Raw genomic sequence first — 17,350 nt, forward strand, 5'->3', positions numbered from 1 at the left:
AAAACTTTTGGGGATTCATTGGATTTGTATGTACGGAAGACATATTGAGATAAGGAATAACAACTTTGTTGTTCTATTCTATTATTGTTTTGCAACCCTTCTAATTGTTTGTTTCATCAGTTTGATAAGTATTCATTAATCAAGGTGCAATGTCGGCCAGTATGTGAAAAAGCAAATTACAACGGGCAAATTCAATTACGTGGTAGATCACTACAAGAAAATGCCACAGTTACGATTGTGGAGGTTATTTTACTAATTTGTGGCGGTTTTTGACCCCACAAAATAAATTGTGTAGGTTTAAAAAAATGCTACAGTTATGATTGTCACGAGCAATATTGTGACGATTTTTTAAAACCTCCACGACAACCCTCACAAAATAAATTCTTAATTTGTAACGATTTTAAAAAACAATTAGTGGCAATTTATAACCCCCTCAAGATGATCTCAATGTTTTAAAAAAATATATTTGTGGGGGCTTATAACCCCCAGATCTCAAATTTTAAAAAAATTAGTTAGTGGCAGTTTATACTGCCACAATAGTTATGCTTGACGAAATTTTATTTTCTATTGTAAAATTTTATCGGTAGCATTAGATAAACAGTTTTATTGAATAACCTATAACATAAATCAAATTCCATTACAAATAGCAACAGTAACAAGCATCAGAAATTAAATTCTTATCAAACTAATTTAATACTAACTCACGCAATGGCAACTCGATTTCACTAACCAGCGTGGTAGCTTAAACATTACCAATTTCTAAAGTGGTTCTACAATTTATATTATAAATATAGAAAGATACTATATATTTGCTTGGTGATTCACACTGCTGCCACCAGATGATCCTCTTAGTCCACAAGTAGATTCACCATTGGCTGAAATAATGAAATAAAAATATTTTATAAGAAACTTAAAAACCACTAGCATTTCTCTGATAATATGCCTATCAAAGAAAGACTAACATGTCCAAAATGCTCAAATTTAGTTACAAAGAAAAGCAAAATTTTAGCTACATAAAAACGAGACAAAAGCTAGAAATTCTTCTTACATATTATACTGAAGTTATTAGATATTCACATGAATAAGAACTTAATTACATATTTATTTCCTCGTATATCATCACAAAACTCAGTTGTCTGGCAGCAACTAATGGATCACTGCAAGTAAAAAGCAAGACAGAGAGACAGTGAAGCAGGATGACCATAGATTTCAATAAACAAGTCCTCTAAGAAATTAAACTCTGTAGGATGTATAAAAAGAGCAAACTTTTCGAAAAAAGAAAGCAAAACATTATTAATATCATTACTCTAGTGTTTCGAATCACTACAAACTTACTGATAAACAAGACAGATACTCATAGCAAGAACCAGATAATAACATTGTTAAAATTCACAAAACTCAGTTGTCTGGCAGCATATATTCCATCCATATACTGTCAAAATATAAGTTAACCTCAATTGGCTTTCTAACAAGAATTAGAATCAAACAAATAAAGCTTGACAATAGCTCTTATAGCATAAAGGTCAATGTGAGGTTTGAAATTAGAGCAGCCAAGACAAATGATCTATTTATATTGCTCAAGAACCGGCTCCATAGCGGTTCTTATTAACTCTGATGTTGCGTGTACCAAGAATCAATAGAAACTTAAAATAAGACAAAAGCAACAACCAATCAAGAAAAGGGAATGCTGGAGTTTCAACAACACAGTTACTAAACAAGGTTAAATTTTCTCCAAGTATTAGTTAAAGAACCCAGTCAAGGTGCAACATCCTGCTGAAGAAAATGATTAACTTGATTTGAGAGGATGAGAATGGTACCTGTATAATGCCCCCGGGCTACATTGTTAGTAGCATCTCATTGCGAGAAATATATCGTTTAGGATGGAAAAGTTTCTTTTAAGCCCTAGTCCTCACTTTATCCACAAAGGTAGGCTCCAGATAAATAAATACAGCTCTACGGACCTGTTTCCCAGCACTGGTCTCGTAAAGAACACAATCTGGAAGAATCATTTGTAGCACCAACTAATGGGCCACTGCAAGTAAAAAGCAAGACAGTGAGGCATAAAAAACAGAATTAGAAACAGGATGACCATAGATTTCAATAAACAAGTCACTCTAAGAAATTAAACTCTGTAGGATGTATAAAAAGAGCAAACTTTCCGAAAAAAGCAAAACTGTCACTTCCCGAAATTTTCACCTTCGGACCGTAATAGCGCCTAACATTTCACTTGCTAGGCAAGCCAACGTTAGAATAATATTATCCATTTTTTTAAAAATAATTTTTAAATTTATCAATAACAAAGAACAATTGCGGAAGTAAATTATGAAATATAGTGAATAATTCATAAAAACAACGGTGTCTAAATATCATCCCAAAATTGGAGTCACAAGTGCACGAGCTTCTAGAATAAATACAAATAAAAGTCTGAATAAAAATAAAGCTGTCTGGAAACAAACAAACAGCTAAAGTAAAATAGGCAGGGACTTCAGTACTGCGGACGCTGTGCAGTTATACCTCAAGTCTCCTCCGAGTAGCTGAAATCCAAGCAAGTCTATGGTACGCCACTGAGACCAACTCCGAAATCTGCACAAGAAGTGCAGAGTGTAGTATCAGTACAATCGACCCCATGTACTGGTAAGTGCTGAGCCTAACCTCGACGAAGTAGTGACGAGGCTAAGGCGGGTCACTTACATTAACCTGTACGCAATATTAGTAACAACAACAAATAATAGAAATAAATCAGGTAACTCATTTATAATAATTGAAGCCAACTCAACAGTCATAACCAATTATCATTTCCATCAATTTCTGTTGCAGCGTGCAACCCACTCTCACAATATATTCACATTCAATTCTGTTGCGGCGTGCAACCCGCTCCTCCAATATATTCATTTTAATCAAGTCTGTTGCGGCGTGTAACCCGATCCCCCAATATATATATATGTATGTCGACTTTTAAATAAGTCTGTTGCGGCATGCAACTCGATCCTCCAATATGTCTGTTGCGGTGTGCAACTCGATCCTCCAATATGAACTTTTAATAAGTCTGTTGCGGCGTGCAACCCGATCCTCCAATATGAACTTTTAATAAGTCTGTTGCGGCGTGCAACCCGATCATCTAATATATCCATTTCAATCAATTCTTATAGAAGAAACTTTCCCCAATAAATGCAACAATTAATATAAAATTATAAGACAACAAACATACAATAATTATGATTTAATTATGAAACAAACAATGACAAATAGCAAATTATTATGAAAATCAGGGAGAAAATATGCAGTTTAATATTTAATATACTAAATGTCAAGTAGCAATTAATGCACATAATTCAAATAAGCATGTAGCAATTATTATATGAATTCAAGAATTAATATTTGACATGGAATTATGAGTGAAACAATTAATATAATAATTCATTCATGATTTAAAATGATTATGATTTTTAAATAATTATGCAAACAATTAATTCGACGACGTATAGACACTCGTCACCTTGCCTATACGTCGTTCACATGCAATTCACACAACAAATATTTTAAGGGTTCTATTCCCTCAAGTCAAGGTTAACCACGGCACTTACCTCGCTTTGCAAATTCCAATCAATTACTCAACCACAGCTTTTTCTTTTAAATTTGTCTCCAAAGCTTCAAATCTATTCACAAACAATTCGATATATTTAATACAAATCATAGGAATTAATTCCATATGAATTTACTAATTTTCCGGATAAAAATTCAAAATTTATTAAAATATTCGATAATGGGACCCACATCTCAAACCTCAGAAAAACTAACGAAATCCGAATACCCGTTCCGATACGAGTTCAACCATACAAAATTTATCAAATTCCGATATCAAATAGACCTTCAAATCTTAAATTTTTATTTTTGGAAGATTTTAGAAAAATCTGATTTTTCTTCCATAAATTCACGGATTCATGATATAAACGAGTATGAAATCATGAAATATAATAAATATAGGATAAGGAACACTTACCCCAATGTTTTCCCGTAAATATCGCCCAAAAATCGCCTTACCAAAGCTCAAAAATGGAAAAGGGTTGAAAATGGGACGAATCCCATTTTTCAGAACTTAAGTTCTGTTTCTGAAACTTTTACCCTTCGCGAACGCGGTCAGTGCCTCGCGTTCGCGAAGCACAAATTTGTGTTGTCCAATTTATATTCTTCGCGAACGCGAGGGCTGCCTCGCGAACGCGATGCTTGCCTGGCTTGGCCTACGCGAACGCGAGATGCCCTTCGCGAACGCGAAGGCTAATTTTCCTGGTCAGTCTCTTTCCCTTCGCGAACGCGAATCTTTGCACCTCGACCCTTCACGAACGTGTTCCCTTAATCGCGAATGCGAAGCACAAAAAATGCCAGTCCAAATTTCCTCTTCGCGAACGCGAGACTCCCCTTGCGAACGCGAAGAAGGAAACCAGAAGAAGATTTTTGCAGTTTTCTCAAGTCCAGCAATGATCCTTTAACCATCAAAAATCAACCCGAGCCCTCGGGGCTCCAAACCAAACATGCACCCAAGTACTAAAACATCATACGAACTTGCTCGCGCAATCAAATCGCCAAAATAACATCTAGAACTAAGAATCGGACACCAACTCAAAGGAAGTTTTCAAGAAAATTTTAAAACTTATATTTTCACAACCGAACGTCCGAATCACCTCAAATCAACTCTGATTCTCACCAAATTCGGCATACAAGTCATAAATATTATGGTGGATATATACCAGACTCCGGAACGAAAATACGGACCCAAGGTCAATAAATGCAATATCAGTAATTTCTTAAAAATTATTAAGCTTTCAAGCTTTTAATTTTTCATCAAAATTCCATATCTCGGGCTAGGGACCTCAGAATTTGATTCTAGGCATACGCCCACGTCCCAAATCATGATACGGACCTACCGGAATTGTCAAAACATTGATCCGAGTCCGTTTGCTCAAAATGTTGACCAAAGTCAACTCAGTTGAGTTTTAAAGCTCTATTTCACATTTTAATCTATTTTTCACATAAAAGGTTTTCGGAAAATTTTACGGACTGCGCACGCAAGTCGAGGAATGATAAATAATGCTTTTCGAGGTCTTAGAATACAGAATTACTTATTAAATTTAAATATGAAATTTTGGGTCATCACATTCTCCACCTCTAAAACAAACGTTCGTCCTCGAACGGAGTTAGAAAAAAAGTACCTGAGCTGGTGAATAAGTGTGGATATTTACTCCGCATGTTCGACTCGAACTCCCAGGTAGATGCCTCTACCGGCTGACCTCTCCATTGCACCCGAACTGAAGGATAACTCTTAGACCTCAACTGTCGGATCTGCCGGGCTAGAATAGCCACCGGCTACTCCTCGTAAGTCAAATCTTTGTCCAATTGGACTGAGCTGAAATCTAACACATAGGACGGATCACCATGATATATCCGGAGCATAGACACATGGAACACAGGATGAAATGCTGATAAACAAGGTGGTAATGCAAGCGTGTAGGCTACTTCAGCCACCCTTTCAAGAATTTCAAAGGGTCCGATATACCTAGGGCTCAACTTGCCCTTCTTTTCGAATCTCATTACACCTTTCATAGGTGAAACTCGGAGCAATATTCTTTCTCCAATCATGAATGCAATATCACGAACTTTACGGTCGGCATAACTCTTTTGCCTAGACAGAGCTGTGCGAAGTCGATCCTGAATAATCTTGACCTTATCCAAGGCATCTTGTACCAAATCGATACCCAATAACCGAGCCTCTCCCGGTTCAATCCAGCCAACTAGCGAATGACATCGCCTTCCATATAAGGCCTCATATAGAGCCATCTGAATGCTCGACTGGTAGTTATTATTATAAGCAAACTCCGCAAGTGGCAAGAAATAATCCCAAGAACCTCCAAAGTCTATAACACAGGCGCAAAGCATATCTTCCGATATCTGAATAGTGCGCTCTGACTGTCCGTCTGTCTGTGGATGAAATGCTGTACTTAACTCCACCCCCGTGCCTAACTCACGTTGTACATCCCTCTAGAAATGTGAGGTAAAATGCGTACCTCGATCTGAAATAATAGACACGGACACACCGTGAAGGCGGACAATCTCACGAATGTAAATTTCAGCTAACCTTTCTGAAGAATAGGTAACTGCCACTGGAATGAAATGTGCTAATTTGGTTAACCTCTCCACAATGACCCAAACTGCGTCAAATTTTCTCTGAGTCTGTTGGAGCCCAACAACAAAATCCATAGTGATACGCTCCCACTTCCGCTCAGGAATTTCTAACTTCTGAAGCAAACCACCAGGTCTCTGATGCTCGTATTTAACTTGCTGACAATTCAGACACCGAGCTACATATGCAACTATATCCTTCTTCATTCTCCTCCACCAATAATGTTGCCATAAATCTTGATACATTTTAGCGGCACCTGGATGAATAGAATACCTAGAACTGTGTGCCTCTTCAAGAATTAATTTACGAAGCCCATCCACATTAGGGACACAAATACGACCCTGCATTCGCAGAACTCCATATTCCCCCACAGCAACCTATTTGGCATCACCATGCCGCACCGTGTCCTTAAGGACAAGTAAATGAGGATCATCATACTGCTCTCTCTGATGCGCTCATATAAAGAAGACCGAGCGACTGTGCAAGCTAGAACCCGACTGGGTTCTGAAACATCTAACCTCACGAACTGATTAGCCAAAGTCTGAACATCTGCAGCTAATGGCCTCTCACCAACCGGAATATACGCAAGACTGCCCATACTCACAGCCTTTCTACTCAAAGCATCGGCCACCATATTGCCTTTCCGGGGTGATACAAAATGGTAATATCATAGTCTTTCAACAACTCCAACCATCTTCTCTGCCTCGAATTAAGATCTTTTTGTTTGAACGGGTACTGAAGGCTATGATGATCAGTAAATACCTCACAGGAGACACCGTAGAGGTAATGCTTCCAAATCTTCAGCGCATAAACAATGGCTGCCAGTTCTAAGTCATGAACAGGATAATTCTTTTCGTGAACCTTCAACTGCCGCGATGCATATGCAATCACCCTGCCATCTTGCATTAATACTGCACCAAGCCCAATGTGAGATGCATCACAATATACCGTATACGATCTTGAACCTGTGGGTAATACCAACACTGGCGCCGTAGTCAAACCAGTCTTGAGTTTCTGAAAACTCAACTCACACTCTTCTGACCATCTGAATGGGACACCTTTCTGGGTCAGTCTGATCAATGGGTTTGCTTTAAATGAAATGAACCGATGATAATAATCTGCTAAACCTAGGAAACTCCGGATCTTTGTAACTGAAGTAGGTCTAGGCCAATTCTGAACAACCTCAATCTTCTTAGGATCCACCTTTATGCCTTCTGCCGATACAACATGCTCCAAAAAGGCAACTGAACCTAACCAAAACTCACATTTTTTAAATTTGGCATATAACTGGTTATTCTTCAAAGTCTGAAGCACACTCCGAAGATGTTGCTCATGCTCCTCTCCACTGCTGGAGTAAATCAAGATATCATCAATGAATACAACCACCAAAAGAATACCAATAGGTCTTGAACTCCCGATTCATCAAATCCATAAGTGTTGCTGGGGCATTGGTAAGCCCAAATGATATTACTAGGAATTCATAATGCCCATACCGAGTCCGAAAAGCTGTCTTAGGGACATCAGATGCCCTAATCTTTAACTGATGGTAACCAGACCTCATAATTATTTACCCGAATTAACGAGTCACATTTAACGCCACTTAGGCGGGCACCTACCTCGTAGGTTAAAACTTATTAATTACCACACGAAGTTGGCAAGTATGCACAGAGAATTTCATACAAAAACTTTCAAATAAGCCTAACAGGCATGACTCCCTATTAGTACTATAGTACAAATTTAATTTCACAAAGGAGAATTTAAACACAAGGATTTTTTATCACAAGGATCTCGTCCTTATATAACTTCCATCGCAGCTCGTAGCCCGGTTTAAACATATCAATTTATTTTTTAAAAATGCGAGGATGTCGTTCTCAATTCTGAATCACAAGTAATATGCACATCGTGCGAATTGAAACTTTCCATTTTCTCCTTTTAAATAATTTCCGTTAAATGAAATCACAACACATAATGAACCCCACACCGGTAGGACATATAATTCACAATTTGTAATTGATTATTCGAAAATTACATCAAAACTTATCGAAATGAGTACCAGAAAGTCACCTTTAGCCTCACAGCTTTTATTAGTGACCAACATGGAAAGATAAGCGTAGTTGTCTCCATAGAATCTCCCAACAAGAGTAAACACATAAGTAGATTATAGAATTACGAAGCTCATCATAAGTAGAGCACAATAGGAGGACTCGTCTCGATACTCAGAACTGAATCAAGTTAGGGAAATTATTCCTTTATATTAAATCGAGGTCGTACCTGTAACGGCACCATCTGATGTAGCGACCTCCGCCATACCATTAACAAAAATATCAACGGCTGGGTCTCCACCTCTAGGACGCCTTCTACCCGCCTGTCCTCCACCCTAACTGGTCGTGTGGGTGGTGTAGTAACTGCAATGGGGCACGTAGCCTGAGCGCTTTGATGAAATATGTCTCCGAGTTTGGGACAATTTTCTCATGATGTGCCTAGTATCACTGCATTCATAACAACCCCTTTGCGAGTTTGGCTACTCATACTGAGTCTGTACCAGATAATTGGAATAACCATTGTAGGAAACTCATGTTAGTGGTGCATTAAAAGAACTTACTAGAGCACCCCGAATAATCCGATGTGCGGACTGGGTTGGCCGACTGCCCGAGCCCCCGCCATAATGATTTATACTCGTAGAGTAGAATCCACTGATTCCTCCAGATCCTCGAGACATCTTGGTCTCCTTAGTTTCCTTTTTCCTCACCCCGAACACGTTTTAATATCTTAGCAATTTCTATCACTAGCGGAAATGAAGTATCAGTCTGTAGCTCCCGAGTCGTACAAGATTTTACGATTATAATTGAGTCCTTTAATGAGTATGTGGACTCGCTCTTTGGCTATAGGAAGCAAAGTAGGAATATGGCGGCTAACTTATTGAACTTGATGGCATATTATGACACCGTCATGGTGACCTAACGCAACCGTTCAAACCCTATGCGCCACACATTACGGAGAGTTCGGGAAACAAACTCTTTCAAAAGCGTTTCTAAGAACTAAGACAAGTGGGCAGTGTTGTATTGGCTGGTCTGCCCTCTTCATAGGCTTGCCACAGACACTGTTGGAGAATTATCTCTCCCAAGGCCAATTTCTTCTTTTGTTATGCTGACTCAACACTGTTGAGCTGACCCATTTCTTAACATACTCTTCGATTCTTTTTTGGGGTAACCCTTACCCCTATTTATACACAACGATCACAAAAGTAGAGCTCCATACAGACAAATCTTGGCACGAACCACATAGTCCAGAATCTCGTCAACCACTGTACTTCCTCCGAAGCACCCCAAAATCCGCAACCATAATGTCCACACTAAGTGGACTTTCTGAAAATTAAAGTTATTTCTCTAACTCCTTTGGTACTGAAGTATATGATTATTAAGTAGGCGGACATACCGCAAGTCCCAACCTTATCCTCTATAAAATCTCAGGTCTTAAACATGTATTAATTTTGGAGAACCTTTCAGTACCTCATATATACGTTTCAGGCCAAAACTGATATAATACATGACCCCACAATCCATCCATTGATAGTAGACTCCCCCACTAGGCGCGATGTCATAGTTCACCACGTCCGATGATCCACAATATTAACCTTCACAACTCGTATAAATCAACCAGATGCCAGGTCCGTTGCACCCCCATATGATTCACTGGGTGATCTCTTAATACGTCTGCATCATCAGTCGGAACCACACGTTGAGGCAATGTTTGAGCATATCTGGCTCCCTCTAAGTTCATCTGCGGCATCACGAACCGTCGATGCACAACTGATACTAAGTGCACAATGCCATATACGAGTGGATACAAAGGAATACGAGATATAGGTTTCGAGAAAAATCAATGCGCACGATAAGGAATGAAAGAAGTGATATTGTTCCTAAACTTCATAGTCTCTGAGAGAAAAGTACAGACGTTTCCGTACCGACCCTTCGGACTCTATTAAGCTTGCTCGTGACTCGTGAGACCTATGTAACCTAGTGCTCTGATACCAAATGTCACGACCCGAAATTCCCACATCCGGACCGTGATGTCGCCTAACATTTCACTTGCTAGGCAAGCCAACATTAGAATAATATTATCCATTGTTTTTTTAAAATAATTTTTAAATTTTTCAATAACAAAGAACAATTGCGGAAGTAAATTTTGAAATATAGTGAATAATCCATAAAAACAACAGTATCTAAATACCATCATAGAATTGGTGTCACAAGTACACGAGCTTCTAGAATAAATATAAATAAAGGTCTGAATAAAAATAAAGCTGTTTGAAAACAAACACACAGCTAAAGTAAAATAGGCAGGGACTTCAGTACTGCGGACGCTGTACAATTATACCTCCAGTCTCCTTCGAGTAGCTGAAATCCGAGCAAGTCTATGGTACGCCGCTAGGTCCAACTCCGAAATCTGTACAAAAAGTGCAGAGTGTAGTATTAGTACAACCGACCCTATGTACTGGTAAGTGCTGACCCTAACCTCGACGAAGTAGTGACAAGGCTAAGGCGGGTCACTTACATTAACCTGTACGCAATATTAGTAACAACAATAAATAATAGAAATAAATCAGGTAACTCATTTATAATAATTGAAGCCAACTCAGCAGTCATAACCAATTATCATTTCCATCAATTTCCGTTGCAGCGTGCAACCCGCTCTCACAACATATTCACATTCAATTCTGTTGCGGCGTGCAACCTGCTCCTCTAATATATTCATTTTAATCAAGTCTATTGCGGCGTGCAACCAGATCCCCCAATATATATATATCGACTTTTAAATAAGTTTGTTGCGGCGTGCAACCCAATCCTCCAATATGAACTTTTAATAAGTCTGTTGTGGCGTGCAACCCGATCCTCCAATATGGACTTTTAATAAGTCTGTTGCGGCGTGCAACCCGATCCTCCAATATATCCATTTCAATCAATTCTTATAGAAGAAATTTTCCCCAATTAATGCAACAATTAATATAAAATTACAAGACAACAAGCATACAATAATTATGAAACAAACAATGACAAATAGCAAATTATTATGGAAATCAGGGAGAAAACAGACAGCTTATTATTTAATATACTAAATGTCAAGTAGCAATTAATGCACATAATTCAAATAAGCATGTAGCAATTATTACAGAAATTCAAGAATTAATATTTGACAAGGAATTATGAGTGAAACAATTAATATAATAATTCATTCATGATTTAAAATGATTATGATTTTCAAATAGATATACAAACAATTAATTCGACGACGTATAGACACTCGTCACCTTGCCTATATGTCGTTCACATGTAATTCACATAACAAATAATTTAAGGGTTCTATTCCCTCAAGTCAAGGTTAACCACGACACTTACCTCGCTTTGCAAATTCCAATCAATTACTCAACCACAACTTTTTCTTTTAAATTTGTCTCCAAAAGCTTCAAATCTATTCACAAACAGTTCGATATATTCAATATGAATCATAGGAATTAATTACATATGAATTTACTAATTTTTCGGATAAAAATTCAAAATTCATTAAAATATTTGACAGTGGTACCCACGTTTCAAACCTCGAAAAACTCACGAAATTCGAATACCCGTTCCGATACGAGTTCAACCATACAAAATTTATCAAATTCCGATATCAAATAAACCTTCATATCTTAAATTTTTGTTTTTGGAAGATTTTAGAAAAATCTGATTTTTCTTCCATAAATTCACGGATTCATGATATAAACGAGTATGGAATCATGAAATATAATCAATATAGGATAATGAACACTTACCCCAATATGTTTCCGTAAAAATCGCCCAAAACTCGCATTACCCGAACTCAAAAATAGAAAAGGGTTGAAAATGGGACGACTCCCATTTTTCAGAACTTAAGTTCTGTTTCAGGAACTTTTACCCTTCGCGAACGCGGTCAGTGCCTCGCGTTCGCGAAGCACAAATTTGTGCTGTCCAATTTTTACTCTTCGCGAATGCGAGGGCTGCCTCGCGAACGCGATGCTTGCTTGGCTTGGCCTACGTGAAGGCGAGATGCCCTTCGCGAACGCGAAGGCTAATTTTTCTGGCCAGTCTCTTTCCCTTCGCGAACGCGGGGATTCGATCACGAACGCGAAGCTTTTCACCTCGACCCTTCGCGAACGCGTTCCCTTAGTCGCGAATGCGAAGCACAAAAAGTGCCAGTCCAAATTTCCTCTTCGCGAACGTGAGACTCCCCTCGCGAACGGAAAGAGGGAAACCAGAAACAGATTTCTGTAGTTTTCTCAAGTCCAACAATGATCCTTTAACCACCCGAAATCAACCCGAGCCCTCGGGGCTCCAAACCAAACATGCACCAAAATCCTAAAGTATCATATGAACTTGCTCGCATGATCAAATCGCCAAAATAACACCTAAAACTACGAATCGGACACCAACTCAAAGGAAGTTTTCAAGAAAACTTTAAAACTTATATTTTCACAACCGGACGTCCGAATCACGTCAAATCAACTCCGATTCCTACCAAATTCAGCATACAAGTCATAAATATTATGGTGGACATATACCGGGTTCCGTAACCAAAATACGGACCCGAGGTCAATAAATCCAACATCAGTAATTTCTGAAAATTTATTAAGCTGTCAAGCTTTTAATTTTTCATCAAAATTCCATATCTTAGGCTAGGGACCTCAGAATTCGATTCCGGGCATACGCCCACGTCCCAAATCACGATACGGACCTACCAGAATTGTCAAAATATCAATCCGAGTCCGTTTGCTCAAAATATTGACCAAAGTCAACTCAATTGAGTTTTAAAGCTCTATTTCACATTTTAATCTATTTTTCACATAAAAACTTTTTGGAAAATTTTATAGACTGTGCACGCAAGTCGAGGAATGATAAATAGTACTTTTCGAGGTCTTAGAATACAGAATTACTTATTAAATTTAAAGATGATATTTTGGATCATCACAAAAATATTATTAATATCATTAATATCATTACTCTAGTGTTTCGAATCACTACAAACTTACTGATAAACAAGACAGATATTCATAGCAAGAACCAGATAATAACATTGTTAAAATTTACTTTTTTTCTGACCCTTTCTTCATCCTAAAGAGTCTTGTTTTTTCTTATTTTATGCATCTTACACTTCCTCCTACAGTGACAATGCAAATATAGATAATGCACACGGTGAAAGTGAGGACTGATTATCATACTTCACATCCTTTCTCTACAACAATCATACAAGAAAAAAAGACCAGATGATTATAATATTTAGCAATTGTAAATAGAAAATCAGTTCTCCATAGTATTTTGGAAGATCAAATATTTCCTTACACCAGCATATTGTCCTTTACACTAATATAAACTCCATGCTGATAGACAGTAGGGGCTTCTTAGTCTATCCTCCGAACTGGAACAACTAAAGGGAGATTATGTAGGATCCTGATACATGGATCCAGAAGATTATTAGGAAGAGTAGTTGAGAAGAGTACAATACTCTTAAAGGAAATTTTGAAGGAAATATACATGAATATCAATTCACCAGACCTCTGCAACCCGCAAATTGTTATATATCTCAAGAACATATTGACTGCATTTCTGTGGATCCTTTTGATCAGAATATGTCTTATGAAATCTAACTTTGTTGATATTGCTGGTGCTGTATCATAAACAACTTTCTCATGTGCCTATTTTAAGTTTAATTAGTATAGAATGCTAGACGAGAAAAATTAACAGAGGAACGTGGTTGCAACAAAACTGAAACAGAGGAGAACTAGTAGATACAAATCCTTCTCCAGAGAAAATGTCAAAAAGAATATATTCACTTAGTATCCAGGAATAAAGTATGAATATAAGACGAAGGCTTCCTCTTTGATTCTACATATTGCTATAGAGAAATTCACTTATTATCACTTATCATCATCTCCCTTATTTAGTCCATACAACCACAAGTTTGTCAAAAGTTCTATTGCTACGACGAAACAAATTAGAAAGGAAACTGGCCTTTTTCCTAAGAGCTTTTGATTTTAGAAATATATGATTGCATTGCTGGTGTTCATTGAACTTTTTATCTCAGTAACTATGATTAAAGCTACATCAATTAAAATTACAAGCACTCCAGATAATCACATATTTACCTAAGATAAACAACTATCAAAGAAGAGCGACCACCAAGAAGCCCTCAGAAAAATCAAAACTTGAAAAGATCTAGAGACATATAGAAATCCTAATTATTTAATCACTAAAGGAGATGAAACAAATTATACTGAATGTAGAGAAACAAGGTACGCGCAAATGAAAGAGTAAACTCACCATTTACCGCTACCGAAGACCTTTTGAATAGGCTGCTCTCGAAAAGCCAACTATTCCTAAACTTGAATAACGGCTACGATGAATTTGTTTTCTTCTCAACCCTAGAATCGGAAGCAGATGATGAAGAATGGTCATTCTAGTGATAATTTCGGCTATTTTCTCCATAATTAGACCCTTCCGCTAGTTTGTGCTGTCTTCCCAAGAACCCTATCTCTTAGAAATCACAGACTTCAAAAACAAAAAGCACACCTTTAGAGAGAAAACAGAGAGGAAATTTCTGGACGAGCAAGGTGTGTTTAGAAAAGGGTTTGGCGGGAAGGAAAAAGGGGGCAAAGGTTTTGGATTGGGGAAAATGAAAGGATGCCGCCTTAGTACTAGTACGTTCTTAAAATTCTGTCGCAAATTGCATTTTAAATTGAAGGGGTTAGACTGACCGTCGTAATGGCATCCAATTTACGGAGTTACTATTAACCTCCTCAATAAAACTGTCGCAAATTGACAGTTTTTTTTAGTGAATTCGATATTGTCTTTTCTCTAAGTATATATGTTATACTCTATAGGGTATTGTTGCTTTCATCCCCTTTTATTACTTAGTTATCAAAAATAAGAGAACACATGAAAACAAAACTAAAGTCTAGTTTTGTTTTCATCCACGTAAAAATATACAACTAAAAGAGTAGGATTCTCTTACTTGAGGCTAACAGTTAATACAAGTCACATAGGTATAACAATATGCAGAAGACAAGTGAATTTCGTTACCTCAAATTGCCGACAGAAATCTAAAGAATTGTAGAGGCACGAGCTGTTTAGGTTTTGAAGAACTGGGAGATAGTGAAATTATACGAGGAGTTTTGTTTTAAAAGAAGTATTTTAGGGATAGAATAGTAAATATTTTGGTCAAACCTAAAGTGCTTATAAGCTGAAATTTGATAAGTTGGGGGAGACCAACTTATGGTTTTTGGCTTATTTTTGGCTTATAAACACTTGACTTATAAGCACTTTTAATTTTACCAAACGCGTAGATAAGCCGAAAAGTGCTTATAAGCCAGTTTGACCAACTTATTGGCTTTGCCAAACACCCTCTAACTATTGTTATTTGATACTCCATATTTTAGGTGTTATTTGTAATAAACGAGTGATCTAAAACACTATATATTTATGTGAAGCAAAACTAAACTCCCTTCCTAATTCAACTTAAAGTCTCTTGGGCTGAGGTCTTTCACTTTGCTGGACTGTTTGATGGACTCCTAAAAATCCAATTCGAGATTTCTACTGAATTGTTGTAGGATTTAAGACTTATTTACTAATATTATCCTAAGTTTGTATATTATCTATCCTACACAAGGATTACTTACAAATTATATATAATTCATTATTAGTGCCTTAAATTAGAGAATTTAGTTACATCATTTTCCTATTTTCTCTCCACTCCTCTTTCAATAAGACTACTTCGAGTTGTGTATTACCTATTTTAAGCCATAATTAGCGCAACTCTTCTCTCTCTTTGCCACCTCCCTCCTAAATAAAAACCAATATCACTTCTTCATTTTCAAGTTGTGCCAATGACAGGTCGTCACTTCCATAATTTCCAACTTCAGGGCCATCATCAAGAATCATAATAGCAAGTTCGAAACAGCATATCGTAGTGCAACTCCAAAAATTTATAAAAATAACTTTACGCTAATAGTTAATTTAGCATGTGCAATCAAATAAGTTACTTATGGATGGATTGCCATTATCAGTGACTATTGCTGCTATAATATTCAAGTTTTTCACTTTAAACAAACATGAGTCACTACATATGAATCAATTTAAAATTTATTCTCTACTTTTCTTTCTTCAACAAATTGAGTAAGAAAAGAATAATGTACGGTACAATAACATATAAATTTAAAATAAATTTTATACAAATTTAATACAAATTTGATATATCTACAACAACATACATACTAAAAATAAATTTCATATAACTAGTTATACAATATACACCTTATTTACAACTTTCATATATCATTCTTACCCAGTTAAATATAACGACAACCAGTGGCGGGCCACATTGGACCAAGGGGTGTCAAGCGACACCCCTTCGCCGGAAAATTATACTATATTGCTAGATAATCTTTTTTAATATTATGTATATTTACTATATGTTGACTCCCCTTGACTTTTCGATATATCTAACTATTTATATTTTGACATCCCTTGATGAAAATTTTGGCTCCGCCACTGACTACAACATCATACAACTTAACTACAATTTTTATATAAATTTTATACAATATGTCTTTTGTATATGATTTATACTAAAAGCTGCAGTCTTAGCAGTTACGGCAGCCAAGACTGTAGCTTTTAGTTATTTGTATGAGGAACTCGAGGGCCGGGGTGGGGATAAGAGGTTGTTCAAGTTAGCCAAGGCGCGAGAACGGAATGCTCGTGACTTGGTCCAAGTGAAGTGCATCAAGGACGAAGAAGGTAGAGTTTTGGTGGATGAAGGGCTTATCCATCGAAGATGGAAGACCTACTTCCATAGTCTCTTGAATGAGCAAGGGGACATGAGCATTGTACTGGGTGATTTAGAACTCTCTGGGAGTCGTTGTGATTTTGGGTATTGTAGGCGGATTAGAGTTGATGAAGTGGAGGGGCCTATGCATAAGATGAGCAGGGGCAAAGCGACCGGGCCGGATGAAATCCCGGTGGAGTTTTGGAAGAGTGGGGGCAAGTCATGCTTGAGTGGCTCACTGGGTTATTTAATGTCATTTTTAGAATGAAGAAGATGCCTAAAGAGTGGAGGTGGAGCATGATGGTTCCTGTATACAAGAACAAGGGTGATATCCAAAATTGC

General features: G+C 37.3%; 1 long non-coding RNA gene across 3 annotated transcripts; it reads right to left on the bottom strand.

The window, feature by feature from the left end:
• Nucleotides 1-618: 618 nt before the first annotated feature.
• On the bottom strand, nucleotides 619-14,927 carry LOC108946297 (uncharacterized). Of its 3 annotated transcripts, XR_011415594.1 has the most exons (5): nucleotides 14,509-14,918; nucleotides 13,744-13,855; nucleotides 13,531-13,638; nucleotides 1,818-2,032; nucleotides 896-1,157 (listed from the first exon to the last, which is right to left on the bottom strand). It is a non-coding gene; the product is annotated as an uncharacterized lncRNA (long non-coding RNA). The 3 variants fall into 3 exon arrangements; XR_011415593.1 differs by lacking the exon at nucleotides 896-1,157 and adding an exon at nucleotides 619-875 and having other exon boundaries at nucleotides 13,531-13,855; nucleotides 14,509-14,926; XR_011415592.1 differs by having other exon boundaries at nucleotides 895-1,157; nucleotides 13,531-13,855; nucleotides 14,509-14,927.
• Between the last annotated feature and the right edge of the window lie 2,423 nt (nucleotides 14,928-17,350).

This window comes from Nicotiana tomentosiformis, chromosome 4, assembly GCF_000390325.3.
Source record: "Nicotiana tomentosiformis chromosome 4, ASM39032v3, whole genome shotgun sequence".
Lineage (NCBI taxonomy): Eukaryota > Viridiplantae > Streptophyta > Magnoliopsida > Solanales > Solanaceae > Nicotiana > Nicotiana tomentosiformis.